Consider the following 20,123-nt stretch of genomic DNA (forward strand, 5'->3'; position numbering starts at 1 on the left):
CCCATGTTTTTGACTCTTATTGCCTCAACTGGCTATAACTTTAAAATGGTCAAACTAATCGCAGTTTTTTTTTACCATTATTCGAAAGATTATTGAATTTTCTATCAAATGGCATCTTTGAACCGATTGGTTTAGTTAAGTAACTATGTTTCATAGAGCAAAATAGCTAAAAATATCGTGTTTTAATTTGTTTATGTCAATTATCTTTGAAAAAATACGTAATAATTTAAAATTATTTCTTTGTCGAAGTTGTGGCCTCTGTTCCACTCTACAATTCGTTCTTTGACATCAAACTTCTATCTCTTATCGTTTTCTTGCAATTTTGATTTAAACATCGCATTTCAGATCATATATTTGCAATCGTCATGGTAAGCACTTTTTTGCGCACTGTGCCGCACATTTAAATCAAAATTGCAAGAAAACGATAAGAGTTAGAAGTTTGGCGTCAAAGAACGAATTTTAGAGTAGAACAGGGGCCACAACTTTGCCAAAGAAATAATTTTAATTTATTACGCATGTTTCAAAGATAATTGACATAAACCATTTAAAACACGCTATTTTTAGCTATTTTGCTCTAGAAAACATAGTTTAGTTATGATGATTAACCTGGGCTTGTTAGGGGAATATCTGTAAATAAAAGAAAATCGGGTTAAGTACGGTTCCTTTGAATTCCACTAAGAATTTGCATCCTTTGACAGATACGTATTTCGACCTCAACTGTAAGGTCGTCTTCAGTGTCTTGTACTTGACTCGACTTTCGAGTCAAGTACAAGACACTGAAGACGACCTTACAGTTGAGGTCGAAATACGTATCTGTCAAAGGATGCAAATTCTTAGTGGAATTCAAAGGAACCGTACTTAACCCGATTTTCTTTTATTTATAGTTTAGTTACTTAACTAAACCAATCGGTTCAAAGATGCCATTTGATAGAAAATTCAATAATCTTTCGAATAAGGGTAAAAAACTGCGATATGTTTGACCAAGTTAAAGTTATAGCCAGTTAAGGCAATAAGAGTAAAAAACATATGGAGCTCATACGTAGAACAATTTTTTTCACCGTTTATGGTCCCTTTGAAAAGTTTGCACTCATGAACCTAACACCCTGTATGTACTAAAATGCACATAAAACACGAAAAGCACGAACAGACAACACAATTGGTCACTATTTTGTTGTATCTCATAACTCGGAATGTCATCCGTTCAGAGATAGGGAAACGTTATCATCGAACCGGGTGCTTTCGTTGACATGTACGAAAGGTAGAAGGGGTGAGGGCTCCGACGTAACAACCCGCTGATGGGTTGTTGATTCTCAAGAAACAATAGACGATGACGATGGAGAGATAGAATCAAAAAGTCCTGCGAGAACTGGGGGAAATTATCATCTCCCGAGTGGGCGGCGTTCAAACGAAGGACACATAATTGAAGTTTATTACAATCAATCGAGTTTGGTGGATATGGCAGAGGTCGGTAACAGACTATTTTAAAATGAGATTTAAACTCTTTGAAGTAGTGTTTTTTGTTTGTGGGAATGAGTATGTTTATAAAACGATTGCTATGAATAAATTTAGGCTGCAAAACGGTGAGTCGATAAGAAGAGCGTCCGACATAGCTCTGGTCCTCACAAGTTCTTACCTCATGCTTCCACGGATCAAGCGATGACAAAGACCGCCAGCTAAGAGTTGTGTGCTTAGTTGATAGTGCAGCCTGGGCACTGGTGTCCTTTTCTGACTTCAGCTAGATTGAGGAGGTACGACCTAAGCATCTGTTCACCAAGGAGGTGCGGCTCAATCAGCCACGCTATGTTCAAAGGGAAGTATGATGAAAAGTGAATGTACCTCAAATTGTTTTCGCTAGAACTATATTTTTAAGCCTCAAGTTTCAGAAAATGTGTGGTTTAAAATAATCCATCTTGGGTTTTTTTCCCATACATTTTTATATGGGACGAAATTGTCCTTAAATTCCTTTTTTTGTTATTTGTATGGGAAAATAGAGAAAAAAACAAAAATATCAAAAAACCCAAGATGAATTATTTTAAAACCGCACAGATTCTGAAACTAGAGGTCCAGAGCTACGATCCTAGGGAATAACGTCTGAGGTACATTCGATTTTCATAATACTTCCCTTTGGACATAGCGTGCAGCGTCTGTTCTGGCATCCAGCGGCTGAAGAAACGCTGCACCACGCCCAGCTAGGTGGTAGCCCCATCAGTGTGGTCGTCCCAGTGTTGGTTGGGACGTTAAATAGAACTGCCACGATGTACAGTGCTGCGAATGTATGGAACCGTAGGACAAAAATCATAACTAACGTACCATACATTTTTTCTCATTAGTGTCTTCGGTGAAGTTGACAAACTTGATAAAAGCTACAATTTGCATAAATGTCCTATGTATAATACATAATCGCTTAAGTGTCTTAAACGCCAATTTATTTAAATCTTGCTGTTTTTTTTTCTAGAATGCAGTTTAGGCAACTGTATAAACATATAGATCATAATAAAAAGGTAAATGCAAGAATGGCTTATTCTCCCGAACGTTTTGTTTCTGGATGGTCGTGCGTTTGGCCATTTCTTGTCCAGATGCATACTGTAAAACTGGAGAAATCGTTGAAGTTTACCCTCAAATTCTTCATAAAATTCAGCAGTTTCATGAGGAAACGAAGGAACAATATAAACGGATGCATTTTTTCATTTGAATGGATCAGAAAAGAACATTGATCAAAAATATCTTTGATTTTGACTATAAATACATCACTCGGAAAAAGCTCGATTACTAACAAATTAGCAAATAAAAGCAGCTGGAGTCGAATTCAGTATTCAGCGGATACTATGAAGAAAACATAGCGAACAATTCAGCGAGGTCTTTTGAGGTCATTTTTTGTTTCATCAATTTGAATTTTGGGGTCGTTTTTTCTCTATGCAATATAGTACCTACATTATGACATTTTATTTTTACAAATATCAAAACATGTTGCCGTGCTAAACGAAAAAATAGATTCTACTGATATGTTGTAGACCTAATTACGTAAGGGATTTTTTGCGATTTTTCGACACCCCCTCCCCCCTTGCAAGATTTTTTGTATGGAAAGCCAAATATTTTTGTATGGCGCGTAAGATTTCTCAAACCCCCCCTCCCCCTATAAACTCTTACGTAATTAATGGACAGCCCAAGGGACAGCCCCTAAGGACTACGACCGGAAACTTGGAACAAGGAATTGCAAGTCACTTGGTTTCGCAGGATGTGACAGAATAATCTACGACGAACTATATCCCCGCAACTTCGACATCGTGGCTAGAGGGTCTTGTTTCCCGGACCGAAAAAAATCGGATTCGGGATTTTTATCTTTCAAATCCCGGGATTTCCCGGGATCCCGGGAAAAAATAAATTTTCCAAAAACCGAAGAAAAAAACGTATGAAATGAATTCTAAAACATGTTTTTCGACAACAAAAACTTTCAATATTTTTCCTTTTAAAAAATGAAGATTTAGACATTGGCATAGCTGGAATTTTTGTAGAGGAGGGGGGGGGCTTGGTTTTAGTATGAGTATAATAATATTCTTAGCCACCTTCTCAATCCAAAATTAAATGACTAGAATGTGTGAAAACTTGTAGAACTTATAAAACTTCTTTAGAAAATCGTAATAACCTTGAGACATGTAGGTATGTAAGACGTGAAACAGTTCTAGGTGGACGTGGAATTACAAGAAAAGCTATCGTCGGATTCTTTCAAATCTATGTTTATTATCTGTACATTCTGAAAGGAAACTATAAGTTAAGACTCAACAGAATTCCTAAAGAAATTGTTAATAGAACCCACCTCTCCTTGTTTTTTTTCTGGAAATTAATTTAAGAATTTCTCTGGCTGAATTTTGATGAAAAGGCTTGGAAAAGTGATTTGAAAATTTCTATTGGCAGCTTTTTGAGGTTGCTATAAAAATGTTTTGAAAATTCCTCAAAAATTCTTTCAATGAATACATTAGAGACGCCAATAATCCACCAGGAGGTTTTTGGTTTTAAAACTGACTTCGAGAATTCCATCTAGAAACTCCACTGATATATTTTTGGCTTATTGACAAAATCATAACCTTCGGCATTCTCTTCTGATGTTTTAATAGAGAATGTTTAATAAATTACCACAATTGTATATAATTGTAGGAAATACTGTGCATCTCAAGTGTTTAACAGTTATAAATTGAATACTTTATTTGCAAAAAAAAAAAAAACATTCATGTGGTAAACACGATGATATTTCAATCTGAGAGGTTGAAAAATATCTAGAACTTTCTTGAAAATTTTAACTTGAAAATTCTCTATTGACTCATGCCCAGACATTGAAAGTCACTTTTCTTGAGGAAGTCCATCAAAAATAACTTCACGGTATATTCCAGAGATTACGTTATAAAGTCTTATATAAGTTCCTTTTGAAACTTTTTACCGATTTTCTTGACTTATGAGCCCTCAAAAAGTCTGCGAATGATACCACCAAGAATTATTCTGTCAATTTGTCGTATTTTTCTAGGAAATGCTTCAAGTAACCGGTCAAAACTTGAAGACATCAACAGATTAAGAGATGTCTCCAGGGACATCTAAAAAAATGTATGTAATACTTCTGAATCAGGTTTTGGGTTTGGGTTTAGCTTCATCTAGCAAAAGATTTTCTAAAGAAATCTGTCAGTAATGGTGTTAGGTACTACGAAAAATGTTGCAAGAAAAACGGCCCTAAATTCTAGTACTACATATTATCAGAACAACCTAAACATAGACTGAATAAATCCTAAGAATTAATGTTTTGACATTCTGCCGAAAAGTCCATGTGGCCATTGGATCTGCCAGATAGAGTAGAATGTAATGCAAAAATAAAAATATTGATAAAAAAAATTAGGGTGAGCAGTTATATTTTAGTAGTAGGATTTTTGTCCCGGGAAATCCCGGGCAAGACCCTCTAATCGTGGCGTTGCAGGAACTTTGTTGGACTAGACAGAAAGTGTGGAAAATCGGGGATCGAGTGGCTACCTTCTACCAAAGCTTTGGGACCACCAATGAACTGGGAACATGATTTATAGTGTTGGCCAAGATGTGACAACGTGTGATCGGGTGGCAGCTGATCAACGAAATGATGTGCATGTTAAGAGTTAAGGGCCGTTTTTTCAACTACAGCATCATGAACGTCCACTGCCCACATGAAGGGAGACCTGATGACGAGGAAGAAGCGTTCTACGCGTAGCTAGAGCGAACAAACGATGATTGTTCGCCACGTGACGTGAAAATCGTTGTCGGCGACATGAACGTGCAGGTAGGAAGTGAGGAAATGTACAGACCGGTAATCGGGCGAAACAGCCTGCACGCCGTATCGAATGATAACGGCCAGCGATGCGTAAACTTTGCAGCCTCCCGTGGTATGGTAGTTCGAAGCCCCCTGAAGATCACCCGACCATCAAACAGAAAACCAGATCGATCACGTTCTAATCGACGGTAATTTCTTTTCGGATATAACCAATATCCGCACATACCGCAGTGCGAATATAGATTCGGATCACTACTTAGTTGCTGTATGCATGCGCTCAAAACTTTCGACAGTTATCACCACGCGTCGAAGTCGAACACCGCGGCCCAACATCGAGCTGCTGCGTAACGTAGAAGTGGCTCAAGACAACGCGCAGCAGTTAGCAGTGGCCCTAGGGGTTGTTCATAAACCACGTAGACCAAACTTTGGCAATCTCAGATCCCCCCTCCCCCCATACAAAAATTTTGAAATTTGTATGGAGCGTAGACTTTGGCCAGACCCCCCCCCCCTCCCCCCCAAAAAGTCTACGTGGTTTATGAATGGCCCCCTACCAACGGAAGAGCAGCTTGGCGCAGCTACACTTGAAGATAGCTGGCATAAGTAGTACCTCGGCTACAGCACTAGGACACTAGGCTTCGCGACTCGAGTCACAGAAACGACTGGTACGACGGCAAATGTGAACAGTTGAAAAACGAGAAGAATGCAGCATGGGCGAGAATGCTGCAACACCGTACAAGAGCGAATGAGGCACGTTACAGACAGGCACGGCATAGACAGAACTCAGTCTTCCGGATGAAGAAGCGCCAGCAGGAAGAACGAGATCGCCAAGCGATGGAGGTGCTGTACCGCGCTAAGGACACACGAAAGTTCTACGAGCAGCTGAACCTCTTGCGCAGAGGATTTGTGCGACAATGTCGGCTTGTGCCGAGATAATCACGGGAATATTCTCACGAGCGAGCGTGAGGTGGTCGAGAGGTGGCGGCAGCATTACTATGAACACCTCAATGGCGACGTTGCAAGTACCGAAGGTGGCGTGGTAACAGATCTAGGCGTATGTGCACAGGACGAAAGACTTCCGGCCCCTGACCTTCAAGAGATTGAGGAGGAGATTAGCCGATTGAAAAACAACAAAGTCGCTGGAGCAGATCAACTACCAAGTGAGCTTCTAAAATACGGTGGAGAAACACTGGTGAGAGCACTACACTGGGTCATTACCAAGATTTGGGAGGAGGAAGTATTACCGGAGGAACGGATGGAAGGTATCGTGTGTCCCATCGACAAAAAGGGCGACAAGTTGGATTGCGGGAATTACCACGCGATCACAGTACTGAGCGCTGCCTACAAGATACTCTCTCAAATTTTATGCCGCCGTCTATCACCGATTGCAAGAGAGTTCGTGGGGCAATATCAGGCTGGATTTATGGGTAAACGCGCTGCAACGGACCAGATGTTTGCCATCCGCCAGGTGTTTCAGAAATGCCGCGAATACAACGTGCCCACCCCACACATCACTTGTTCATCAATTCCAAATCGGCGTATGATACAATCGATCGAGACCAGGTATGGCAGATTATGCACGAATACTTATTCCCGGATAAACTGATACGATTGATCAGGCGACGATGGATCGAGTGATGTGCGTAGTTCGAGTATCAGGGACACTCTCGAGTCCCTTCGAATCTCGCAGAGGGTTACGGCATGATGATGGTCTTTCGTGCTTGCTGTTCAACATTGCTTTAGTGGGTGTAATTAGGAGAACGGGGATAAACACGAGTGGAACGATTTTCACGAAGTCCGTTCAGCTGCCTGGTTTCGCTGATGATATTGATATTATTGCTCGTAAATTTGAGACGATGGCCGAAACGTACATCCGACTAAAAAAGAAAGCCAGTCGAATCGGATTAGTCATTAATGTTTCGAAGACAAAGTACATGATGACAAAGGGCTCCAGGAAGGAGTCACTGCGCCCGCCACCCCGAATTTATATTGACGGTGATGAAATCGATTCAGTTGAATAATTCGTGTACTTGGGCTCACTGGTGACCGCTGACAACGACACCAGCAGAGAAATTCAGAGGTGCATTGTGGCAGGAAATCGTGCTTACTTTGGACTCCGCAGAACTCCACGATCGAATAAAGTTCGCCGTAACACGATGTTCGCCGTAACAATCTACAAAACGCTGATTAGACCGGTGGTCCTCTAAGGCACGAAACGTGGACGCTACGTGCAGAGGACTAACTCGCCCTTGGAGTATTCGAACGGAAGGTGTTGTGTACCATCTACGGCGGAGTGCAGATGGAAGACGAGACTTGGAGTAGGCGAATGAACCATGAGCTCCATCAGCTGCTGAGAGAACCAACCATCGTCCATACCGCGAAAATCGGAAGGCTACGGTGGGTCGACCAAGTGGAGGACGATCTGCGCGCCCTACGCAGAGTGCGGAACTGGAGACAAACAGCCATGGACCGAGTGGAATGGAGACGGCTACTATGTACAGCAGAGGCCACCCCGGCCTTAGCTTGATCGGTAAAGTAAGTAAGTCTGGAAGTATCTTTGTAGTAATCCTGCAGGAAATTTTGAAAAAATCGATCAATCCCTTCGTTTTTCATTTTCGAAGTTTCGTTCATTTATGTTTTTTTACCTTTCTGCGCCGACATCAGCACTGCTATCTGTCCTCAAGGTCGCTTACCTGCAATGAAAAAGAAAATAAGAATTAATTTACTCCAAAAAAGGGACCAAACGAAAGGGCAGTTACGTTCAAGAAAGTCCCAATCAAATTCCCAATTGACCCTCTTGATCCCCCTGGTGGATCAAATGACCCAATTAGAAACCTCTTGCTGGCTTACTTTCAGTTCTTTGAATTTCCTTCCCTTTCACACGGTAACGATTTATTGAAAACGTAGTAACGAGAACGGGGGGAAAAAACCTCCGAATGGCAAAAAGGTCAAAGCGCACGTGGCAAAACAGAAGCCAGCTGCTGTCCGTTGCTGGTCGATGGGTCGATTGGTCGGGTGGTCGGGCGGCGGTCGGTTGAGCTAGGCCGGGGTTCTCCTGTTTTAATTTCCTTTGCAATGGAAGTGGCCTCGACCGAGAAGTCGAGTCAGTGATCCCGACAAAACTTGACGAAACGGAAAACAGGCAAGACGGCCCCGCAGACGCCCGCCCGCCCGGCCGTGGACTTCAATCAAGCGTGACAGAGGTGTGAGATGGCGAGTAAAATAGAAAATTATATCATTAAAGTTTTTTTTTCCTCTGACGTTTAGTTGCTTTGTTGTCTTCAAACTTTTTATGGGATATTTTGGCACCTGGTTGCACGAAATTCATTGCGACGGAAACGGTTTTTATCGAATTGGTTTCGTCATTTCTTGCTAGTGTGAATGATTTTTTAATCGATCAGTGGACTCACTGTTTTGGACAATTCAATTCAGCTCACACATTGAAGAAATTTAAACGAATCCATTCATCAATTCATTTATTTTGTATTTCATCATATAATTTGCCTGTTGGGAATTTGTTTTATTATCGAACAGTTTGGGCCGAAGGGTCTCCGCTTTTCATAAAAAAAAAAAATTCTCAGAGGTAGAGGTCGTGGATTGGCACGGTAATGACTGGGTGTGCTGCGCAATTCAGATCCCATTGAAATCCACTAGCCTCTGCCCAGCAACTCCTATTCCTACCTCCGCGTGGTACCGGCTGGAAACTTCATGCAACCTTAGGAAAGATCAGGTAACCAACCCCGGTGGGAACTTTGGCCGAAGGGTGACAGAGGGGGTTTGCTTCTGTTAACTGCTGAGCGTCTGTTCTCCAGGAAGAGCGGCCCATAACAGCGTCTGATCCCCGTGTTCGGGGGTTGGTGTCAGGCCCTACGAGGCAGCCATAGAAAAACCATTGTAACGGAAAATCAGCCACAGAATAATACGAACCGAGACCAACGGCAACGACCCCAGCCAACACAAAAGGACTTGCGATTGGAAACTCTGTACGTGGAACTGCCAATCTCTCAACTTCATTGGGAGCACTTGCATACTCGCCTTTTGGACGTTATTTCGCAAAAAAACGCGACTTAACGACCGGGACAGTATGGCCTCGGACGTTGTGATCCGGCCCCCTGGAAACAGCTTTCATCGTCATGGCTGATATGCAGAGGCGCGTGATCGGTTGGTGGCAGGTTGCAGGTATGCAGGTTGAGGATCAATTGCCGATTGCTCAACTTCAACATAATAAACGTACGCAGCGCTCCAGAAGCGCTGATGATGACAACAAAAGCATTTTACGAGCAGCTTGAACGTGAGGACGACCGCTGCCCAAGTCACGACGTTAAGATCATCATAGTAGATTTAAACGCTCAGGTAGGCCAGGGGGAAGAATTCAGACCGACGATTGGAAAGTTCAGCGCCCACCAGCAGACGAATGAAAACGGCCTACGATTCAATGATTCCAGAGCCTCCAAAAACATGGCCATACGTAGCACCTTTTTCCATCACAGCCTCCCTTATCGTTACACCTGGAGATCACCACAGCAGACGGACCTGACGTTCTGATTCACGGAAGGCACATCTCCGACGTTATGGACGTCAGGACCTGTCGTGGCGCCAACATCGACAAACTGTGCCCAAAACTTTCCGTTATTACCAATGTATGGTACCGGCAACCACCACGGTACAACCGAAGCGACCGGATGTCGCCTCAGCATACGCTCAGAATCTCGAGACTGCGTGGCCAGACGAGGGCGAGCTTGATGAAGCCCCTCTAGAGGACTGCTAGAGTACAGTGAAAGCAGCCATCAACGATGCAGCCCAGAGTACCACCGGGTACGTGGAACGGAATCGACGGAACGAATGGATCGACGAAGAGTACAAAACGGTTTTGGAGGAGAAGAACGCAACGTGGGCGGTAATGCTGCAGTAAGGGACGCAACAAAACTTGGAACGTTACAAACAAAAGCGGAAACAGCAGACCCACTACTTTCGCGAGAAAAAGCGCCGTCTGGAAGAAGCGGAGTGCGAAGAAATAGAACTGCTGTGCCATTCCCAAATGAACTAACTCCCACTCTGAGGGAATTCAAGGATGCCATTCAGCAGCTCAAAACCAACAAAGCAGCTGGTAAGGATGGTATCGCAGCTGAAAAGTTGTCCCCTCCCCTGTCTGCACCGGCTGATAATCAGGAAACCGAACAGCTACCGGAAGAGTGGAAGGAAGCGATAATCTGCTCCATTCACAAGAAAGGCGACCATTTGGAATGTGAGAACTTCAGGGAGATCACTATTTTAAATGCTGCCTACAAAGTGCTATCCCAGATCATCTTCCGTCGTCTATCACAAAAAAAAAAAACAAATGAGTTCGTGATAAGTTGTCAAGCCGGCTTCATCGACGGCCGGTCGACAACGGACCAGATCTTTACCGTACGACAAATCTTCCAGAAATGCCGTGAATACCAGGTCCCAACGCATCACCTGTTCATCAACCGCACAGAGCAATGAAGAATCATGGTCGAAAACGGCTTTCATGGAAAGCTGACTAGACTGATTGCAGCAACGATCTTGGCAACGATGGACGGTGTGCAAAACTGCGTAAGGGTTTCGGGTGAACTATTCAGTTCATTCGAATCTCCCCGGGGACTGCGACAAGGTGATGGGCTCTCATACCTACCTCTCAACATCGCTCTGGAAGGTGTGATGCGACGAGCCGGGCTCAACAGCCGGGTAACGATTTTCACAAACTCCGGTCAATTTGTGCGCTTTGCGGACGACATGGACATTGCCGCCGGAATATTTGGAACGGTGGCGATGCTGTACACCCACCTGAAACGCGAAGCAGCAAAGTTCGGATTGGTGGTGAATGCCTCAAAAACAAAATACATGCTGGTAGGCGGAACCAAACACGACCGGATCCGTCTGGGTAGTAGTGTTACGATAGACTGGGATACTTTCGAGGTGGTGGAGGAATTCGTCTACCTCAGATCCTTACTGACGGCTGACAACAACGTGAGTCGTGAAATTTGGGGCGCAGCATCAGCGGAAGTCGGGCCTACTACGGGCTCCTGAAGAAGCTGCGGTATAAAAAGATTCACCACGCACCAAATGCACCATTTACAAAACGCAAATAAGGGAACGTCCATAAATTACGTCACGCTTTGAGGGGGGAGGGGGGGTTCAGCAAAGTGTGACGACTCATACAAAAATTTCAGAGGTCCCATACAAAAAGTGTGACATAGGGGGGAGGGGGAGGTTGAAAATGATCGATTTTTGCGTGACGTAATTTATGGACGTTCCCTAAGACCGTTGGATATCTACGGACACGAGACATGGCCCATGCTCGAAGAGAAACTGCAAGCACTCGGAGTTTTTGAGCGACGCGTGCTAAGGACGATCTTCAGCGGTGTGTAGGATCACGGTGGGTGGCGAAGAAGGATGAACCACGAGCTCGCTGCACTTTACGGCGAACCCAGCATCCAGAAGGTGGTCAAAACCGGAAGGATACGATGCAAGAATGCCGGACAACAACCCTGCACACACCTGCTTTTTGCGACTGATCTGATTGGCACAAGAAGGTGTTGAGCGCAGCGAACACGATGTCATTAATATTTGAGAAAAATGGAAATAATCAGCTCGATTAAATTGTAGCAATTTTAATTGCAAATAAATACTATGTATTGGGAATGATTGTTTGCAAAGTGGACCTTCTCGTTACATACCTTAGAAAATAGGTCGCTGTTAGTCAAAGTAATCGTAATCAAAACAGAACGATAAAATGAAGCCAAATCCTTGAAATCCATTATCTGAAGCACCGAGCACGCCGGCTCTAGTAATAGCAAACAATCCTTCCACGTTACGAGATTGGATAATAATCCTTCAGCGAAGAAAGTAGCACCCAGAAACCGGCCGGCGCGACGACGACGTCCTCAGCTCTATCGCAGCACTTGGGACAGCACTTGTCGAAAGCAAACCATTCTGCTGTCAGTCACAGTGAGTGCACTCCAAATTACTGTGCGAGCGCTGCTGGGTGACGTTAAAACTTGTGGAAATGTGATGCCGCTGCTCCGGGTGTATCAAAAATCGCTGTCTGCGACCGTCTCTGGGCAGGGGCGAGGAGCGGACTGGCACTGACTGGGAGCATCTCAACTTGCTCCTGGCAATTTCCGTTTCCGACACAATGTCCGTCGTCGACGCTTCGGACGACGGCGACGGTCTCCTTCTGCTGGACACAGTTCGGTGGCGCGCTGACAAATGAAACTGGAAAACAAATCTGACTTTACGGTTCGAACCGAAAGCGACATTTTGCTTGCCAAGTTGCGTTTGTCCGAGGGAGTTGCGATGCGAATTGCAGGGCGTACAAGGTTCAGAAACGTGGTCCATTAGATTGTAGCAGCTTCTGTGACAAGGTGGTTTCCTTTTCGGTACATTAGAGCAGTGTGGCACAGGCTAGGAATGCTCAATTGAAGGCTTAGAGGAATTTAAGGTTTTGAATTTCATACAGCATTATTGATATTAAAGTAGACGATCATTCGGTTTACAGTATTATATTTGAAAAAGTTATCGATTTCCCTTAAAACACAAAAACACATCTGCCCACAAGTCCTACCAGGCCCAACAGATGTGTCGAACAAAAACACATACCTAATCTTTCCGGCTTCTGAAAGCACTCATTCTCCACATTTTATCGAAACCAACTACACCTGCAAGCTAATAATGGTTCCCTATGGGTCAATTAGACTCGATGAAATGTGCCAGGAGTTGATATGTTCAGTCCGAAGAAAAATTGTGGAACGCTTGCCACACTGCACTGAAGGTGAAGGCATAAATATTTCACTCGATAACAGTTTGCTTTTTCCAATATATTTGGGTGGATGATGATGCCGTATCAAGAGGTAATGCCCCTCGAAGGAAAAGCGGTTCGATGAATGGTTGGGCTGTCGTATCCTAAAGATGTTAATGTTAACACAGACAAAACATGGAAAAACAGGTTTATTTAAAATAGTATGATTGGACAGATGTGTTTCATTTCGGTGCTTTGTGAATATCTAAACGTTGCCACTTCTTCTACACACTCAGTTGAGCTCGGCTAATTTTCATTCTTTTGCCGAGATCCGCACAGCCGAGTGCTCGGCAATTGCAATTTAACTTAGATATCAGCAAAAAGTCAAGTTTATTCATAGCAGCACCCATGGGCGCCGCTATCATTAAACATTAAACGTAATCATAATAATTAATATAAAGGATGTATAAATTCGGCTCTGGTTTTTGAGTATTTATCTAACAAATATTGAAAAGTTCGTCACGTCATGTGTCGGCGCTAGTTCCCAATGCACATTTAGCTGATAATAAATATTTTCCTTTCATTTTTTTTTTTTTTGCATGTACACAAAAATTTGAATGGTTCGTCATCTTCGGTGTCGACATATGTAATATTTTAGTCAAAATGAATAAATGTTTTGCTCAAATAAAGGTTGCATGAATCACATCACTTACCAAAATGAATCCAAATCATGTGGCTCTCCCCCTCCCACTAACAAAAACTCCTTCCCGTGACAGTCGTGGAGAAGATGAGGAGATCTCGGTCTCTAGTAGCAACGTACGTCACACCAACATTCCTTCCCTTATTCGATGACCGTAAGGACGTGGCCGGCGCCGTTATTGATTAATAAAGTTTGGGACTCTCGAACTGTGCGCAGTGAGAGCGGTAGCTACTCTCAAGCTCCGTTTGTTGGTTCCTTGTGCATTTTCGATTGTTCTGGTCAATCACGGAGTAGCAACTACGAATTGTACGGTCATCTTCATGCTCATGCTCAATAGCTCTATGTATTCTTAAAGCAGACGATTTAAGTATCGATTTTTCGGTTCTTTTTTAAACTGGTTGTTTTTTTCTAACTTATATTTATTGCTATGAAAACTACAAGTGTTTGACAATTTCCCTTATTTTCAAAATTGGCTGGTAGTTCAAGTGAACAGCCTAATATGTAATCATACTCTCATTGATTGATTTGTCTTTATTAAAGAGACTTTCAGCCCTTTTGGCTCGTTCGTCTCTCTTACTCTCATTACATTCGTTTTGAACATACATCATTTAGTACCGAATACTTGCTCCAGACCATACCAACTGGCTGGCTTTTTGATGAGAATAACAGAAAAGATGTTCAGTCATTCGGCCAAAAAATCATTTAGGTCGACAGTCATGAGGGTAAATGCAAATTGTCACCAAGAAGTTTAGGATAGATTAGCTGTACTAAGCATAAATTTCCGTTACATTCGCATGTGATGACTTTTTCTTCATAGGCTGTTTTGAGCTACTCAAACACGGTGATAACTTACCTTACCGATCAGGCTAAGGCCGGGGTGGCCTATGCTGTACATAGTAGCCGTCTCTATTCCACACGGTCCATGGCTGTTTGTCTACAGTTCCGCACTCTGCGTAGGGTCCGCAGATCGTCCTCCACTTGGTCGACCCACCTGGCTCGCTGCGCTCCACGTCTTCTTGTACCGGTCGGATGACTCTCGAGAACCATTTTAGTCGGGTTGCTATCCGACATCCTGATGACGTGACCCGTCCACCGTAGCCTCCCGATTTTCGCGGTATGGACGATGGTTGGTTCTCTCAGCAGCTGATGCAGCTCGTGGTTCATTCGCCTTCTCCAAGTCCCGTCTCCCATCTGCACTCCGCCGTAGATGGTACGCAACACCTTCCGTTCGAAAACTCCAAGGGCGCGTTGGTCCTCTGCACGTAGGGTCCATGTTTCGTGTCCATAGAGGACGACCGGTCTAATCAGCGTTTTGTAGATGGTTAACTTCGTGTTACGGCGAACTTTATTCGATCGTAGAGTTCTGCGGAGTCCAAAGTAGGCACGATTTCCTGCCACAATGCGCCTCTGAATTTCTCTGTTGGTGTCGTTGTCGGCGAGAGAGTATCTTGTAGGCAGCGCTCAGTAGTGTGATCGCGCGGTAGTTTCCACAATCCAACTTGTCGCCCTTTTTATAGATGGGACACACGATACCTTCCATCCATTCATCTGGTAATACTTCCTCCTCCCAAATCTTGGTAATGACTCAGTGTAGTGCCCTCACCAGTGCTTCTCCACCGTATTTTAGAAGCTCGCTTGGTAGTTGATCTGCTTCAGCGGCTTTGTTGTTTTTCAACCGGCCGACCTCCTCATCAATCTCCTGGAAATCAGGGACCAGAAGTCTTTCGGCTTGTGCACATACTCCTAGATCTGTTATCACGCCACCTTCGGCACTTGCAACGTCGCCATTAAGGTGCTTATCGTAATACTACCGCCACCTCTCGACCACCTCTCGCTCGCTCGTGAGAATATTCCCGTGATTATCTCGGCACATGTCGGCTTGTGGCACAAAGCCTCTGCGCGAGCGGTTCAGCTTCTCGTAGAACTTTCGTGTGTCCTTAGCGCGGTACAGCTCTTCCATCGCTTCGCGATCTCGTTCTTCCTGCTGGCGCTTCTTCATCCGTTAGACTGAGTTCTGCCTGTTCCGCGCCTGTCTGTAACGTGCCTCATTCGCTCTCGTACGGTGTTGCAGCATTCTCGCCCATGCTGCATTCTTCTCGTTTTTGAGCTGTTCACATTTGCCATCGTACCAGTCGTTTCTGTGATTCGGAGTCGCGAAGCCTAGTGCTGTAGCCGAGGTACTACCTATGGTGGATCGGATGTCCCTCCAGCCATCTTTAAGTGTAGCTGCGCCAAGCTGCTCTTCTATTTGGTAGGGCCACTGCTAGCTGCTGCGCGTAGTCTTGAGCCACTTCTACGTTACGCAGCTGGTCGATGTTGAGCCACGGCGTTCGGCTTCGACGCGTGGTGATAACTGTCGAAAGTTTTGAGCGCATGCATACAGCAACTAAGTAGTGATCCGAATCTATATTCGCACTGCGGTATGTGCGGACATTGGTTATATCCGAGAAGAACTTACCGTCGATTAGAACGTTGTCGATTTGATTTTCTGTTTGATGGTCGGGTGATTTCCAGGTGGCTTTGTGGATATCTTCACGGGGGAAGAAGGTGCTTCGGACTACCATACCACGGGAGGCTGCAAAGTTTACGCATCACTGGCCGTTATCATTCTATACGGCGTGCTGGCTGTTTTTCCCGATTACCAGTCTGTACATTTCCTCCCTTCCTACTTGCGCGTTCATGTCGCCGACAACTATTTTCACGTCACGCGGCGAACAACCATCGTTTGTTCGCTCTAACTACGCGTAGAACGCTTCTTCCTCGTCATCAGATCTCCCTTCGTGTGGGCAGTGGACGTTCATGATGCAATTCCTTGCAATTCCATGTTCCAAGTTTCCAATCGTAGTCCTTATTTCGTCGCGTGGGTCTTTGGCGATTGTGTCTAGTCGTATTTTCTCCTATGTTGTTCGCAATGGGGATTTTTACGGGTGGCTTATTGGGCCTACGCCAACACTCCAATTTATTTAAAAAAATCATCGGACTTATTCAACAGTTTTAGCCAAAATGAGTCGAAAATATGGGCATGTCCTGCTAAATCAGAACGGATAGTAAACCTGAATAAGCATAATCATAAGGAAACGTTATGTATCATCTTGTATTGCAATTCATGCGGTTAGCTCAGCCCAAATCAGAAACTAAACGTACAAGAGCAATCGAATCGCCAACTCAAATGCAAAGTATTCCTCAATCCCTTTTTGGTAACTGATACCAGTCACAAAACCAACATGATTGGGCGGAAATTCCAGCACAACAGTGATGAATCAACTCCCAGCAAGCAGGCCAGGCAACGAAAGCTGATCCAGTTTAAAACGCTCGCGCTCGCGTGACTTCAGGCCCCATCAATTTCCGTTGTGCAAAATCACCCCTCCGCCTCTGGGCACTCATGTCAATTGAGCATGGAGGTAGGTAGATATGCAACGCACCCATCGATCTGCGAGATCCAACGCATTCGCATATCAATTTAGGCAAAAAATTCGTGACCAATCACGATAAGCCGTCCGTCGCCGTCGTCGTGTTCGGCCAAAATTCGCTCTCATTTCCAAGCGGCTCCCCGCACTACGCCGGTTCCCCATCGGAATCGGACCTGTCTCCACGCGTTTTTGGACGTGTGATGACAAGCGGAAACTGTTTTTTATGGTTGGCCCTATTGTAAATTCTCGCATCTTAAATGATTCCTCCATCTCGGAGTATTTTTTTTTTCTTTCAATCGCTCTGTTTGACTCAATCACGACGGTGACGACGATGACGGCGTGCTGATTCACAGCATCTTTTTGGTTTGTTGCGCTGCCGCCGCCGTGGACTGTATTTAGATAGAAAAAGGCGATCCATTCACGGAAACGTATTTGGACAAACACAATTTACATAATAGATGTTTTAGCGGTGTGAGATGTTATTGTTCGGATCTGGAGCCGTTTTCTATCGAACCAGGAATGCCAGTTTTGCTTTTGTGGGATTTAGCTAAAAGATAGTTTATTATTTAAATGCCAGTTGTGAAGCCATTTTGAGCAAGAAGAAAATAAAATTTACATAGTTGTTTAAACCCCTCTTATTGAGATTTGTGCAGCAAAAGTTCTGATGCACAGTTGAATCGCAATTTCAAGACGTTTGTCCTGAACCTTTTGATACCCATGAATTCCCTTAAACGACTCCGAAACATCCAATTACAGCCCTGAAACACCATTTTGCGGTCCTGAAACCTCTTGGAACGCTTTTAAAACGCTCTGGAACAACCCTGAAGTCCCTGGTTTGCCTCTGAAACACCCAGAAACGGCTCTGAAACCCTTTTTAAACCCCTGAAACGAACCTGAAGTTTTCTGTAACGTTTCTGAAACATTCTGAAACACCACTGAAGTCCCTTGGAATCCCTGACAGAGCCCTGGAAATCCCTGAAACTCTTTGGAACACTCCTTAAACCGATTCAAAACGCCGGGAATGCCCTCTATCAAACCCTCAATAACGCTCTTGAAATTATCTGGAACATCCCTGGATCCATTAAAACCCTTTAAAACCTTCTGTAACGCCCCTGAAACCCTTGGAACATCTCCGAAAGCTCCTGTGACAACCCTGTGATGCCCCTGAAATTCCCTGGAACACCCCTGCAATGCTACTGAAATCATCTGGAACATTCCTGAAAGTCTATGGTTCACCTCTAAATCTCTTTGAAAACCCCTGGAACAACCTTGAAACACCCTGAAAAGCTTCTGAAACATCTACACAACCCAGAAAGGTCTCTAAAACCATCTCTTATGCCCCCAAAACGCCATCAAACACTTCTGAAAACCCTTTAAATCTCCTTGGAACGATCTAGAAGCTCCTTTCGACCTTCAGGAGTGCTCCTGAAACCCACTGTAACACCCTGAAACTCTCTGGAATACCACTGAAACCCCCTGGAACAAACCGGAAGCCCCTAGATTGCTGATAAAATCCCGTAGAACGCCCCTGGGGCCCTTTTAAAATTGACCCTTTTCTGTTGCCCCTGATACGTCCTAAAACTCCTCTGAAAAACCTTGAAAACCCCTGAAAAATCCCAGAAATTCTCTAGAATGCCCCTGGAATACGCGGAATTCCTTCAGGGATTCCTCCAGGAATTCCTTCAGAGATTCCTCCAGGAATCCCTTCATAGATTACTCCAGGAATTCCTTCAGAGATTCCTCCAGGAATTCCTTCAGAGATTCCTCCAGGAATTCCTTCAGAAATTCCTCCAGGAATTCCTTCAGAGATTCCTCCAGGAATTCCTTCAGAGATTCCTCCAGGAATTCCTTCAGAGATTCCTCCGGGAATTCCTTCAGAGATTCCTGCAGGAATTCCTTCAGAGATTCCTCCAGGAATTCCTTCAGAAATTCCTCCAGGAATTCCTTCAGAGATTCCTCCAGGAATTCCTTCAGAGATTCCTCCAGGAATTCCTTCAGAGATTCCTCCGGGAATTCCTTCAGAGATTCCTGCAGGAATTCCTTCAGAGATTCCTCCAGGAATTACTTCAGATTCCTCCAGGAATTCTTTCAGAAATTCTTCCAAGAATTTCTTCAGAGATTCCTCCAGGAATTCCTTCGGAGATTCCTCCAGGAATTCCTTCAGAGATTTATCCAGGAATTCCTTCAGAGATTTCTCGAGGAATTCCTTCAGAGATTCCTCCAGGAATTCCTTCAGAGATTCCTCCAGGAATTCCTTCAGAGATTCCTCCAGGAATTCCTTCAGAGATTCCTCCAGGAATTCCTTCAGAGATTGCTCCAGGAATTCCTTCAGAGATTGCTCCAGGAATTCCTTCAGAGATTCCTCCAGGAATTCCTTCAGAGATTGCTCCAGGAATTCCTTCAGAGATTGCTTCAGGAATTCCTTCACAGATTTCTCCAGGAAATCCTTCAGAGATTCCTCCAGGAATTCCTTCAGAGATTCCTCCGGGAATTCCTGCAGAGATTCCTCAAGGGATTCTTGCAGAGATTCCTCCAGGAATTCCTGCAGAGATTCCTCCAGGAATTCCTGCAGAGATTCCTCCAGGAATTCCTGCAGAGATTCCTCCAGGAATTCCTTCAGGGATTCCTCCAGGAATTCCTTCAGAGATTCCTCCAGGAATTCCTTCAGAGATTCCTCCAGGAATTCCTTCGGAGATTCTTTCAGAAATTCCTTCAGAGATTCCTCAGGAATTCCTTCAGAGATTCCTTCAGGAATTCCTTCAGAGAATCCTTCAGAAATTCTTTTAGAGATTCCTCCAGGAATTCATTCATAGATTCCTCCAGGAATTCATTCAGAGATTTCTTTAGGAATTCCTTCGGAGATTTCTCCAGGAATTCCTTCAGAGATTCCTCCAAGAATTCATTCAGAGATTCTTCCAGGAATTCAGAGATTCTTCCAGGAATTTCTTTAGAGATTCCTCCAGGCATTCCTTCAGA

This window comes from Aedes albopictus, chromosome 2 (assembly GCF_035046485.1).
Source record: "Aedes albopictus strain Foshan chromosome 2, AalbF5, whole genome shotgun sequence".
NCBI lineage: Eukaryota > Metazoa > Arthropoda > Insecta > Diptera > Culicidae > Aedes > Aedes albopictus.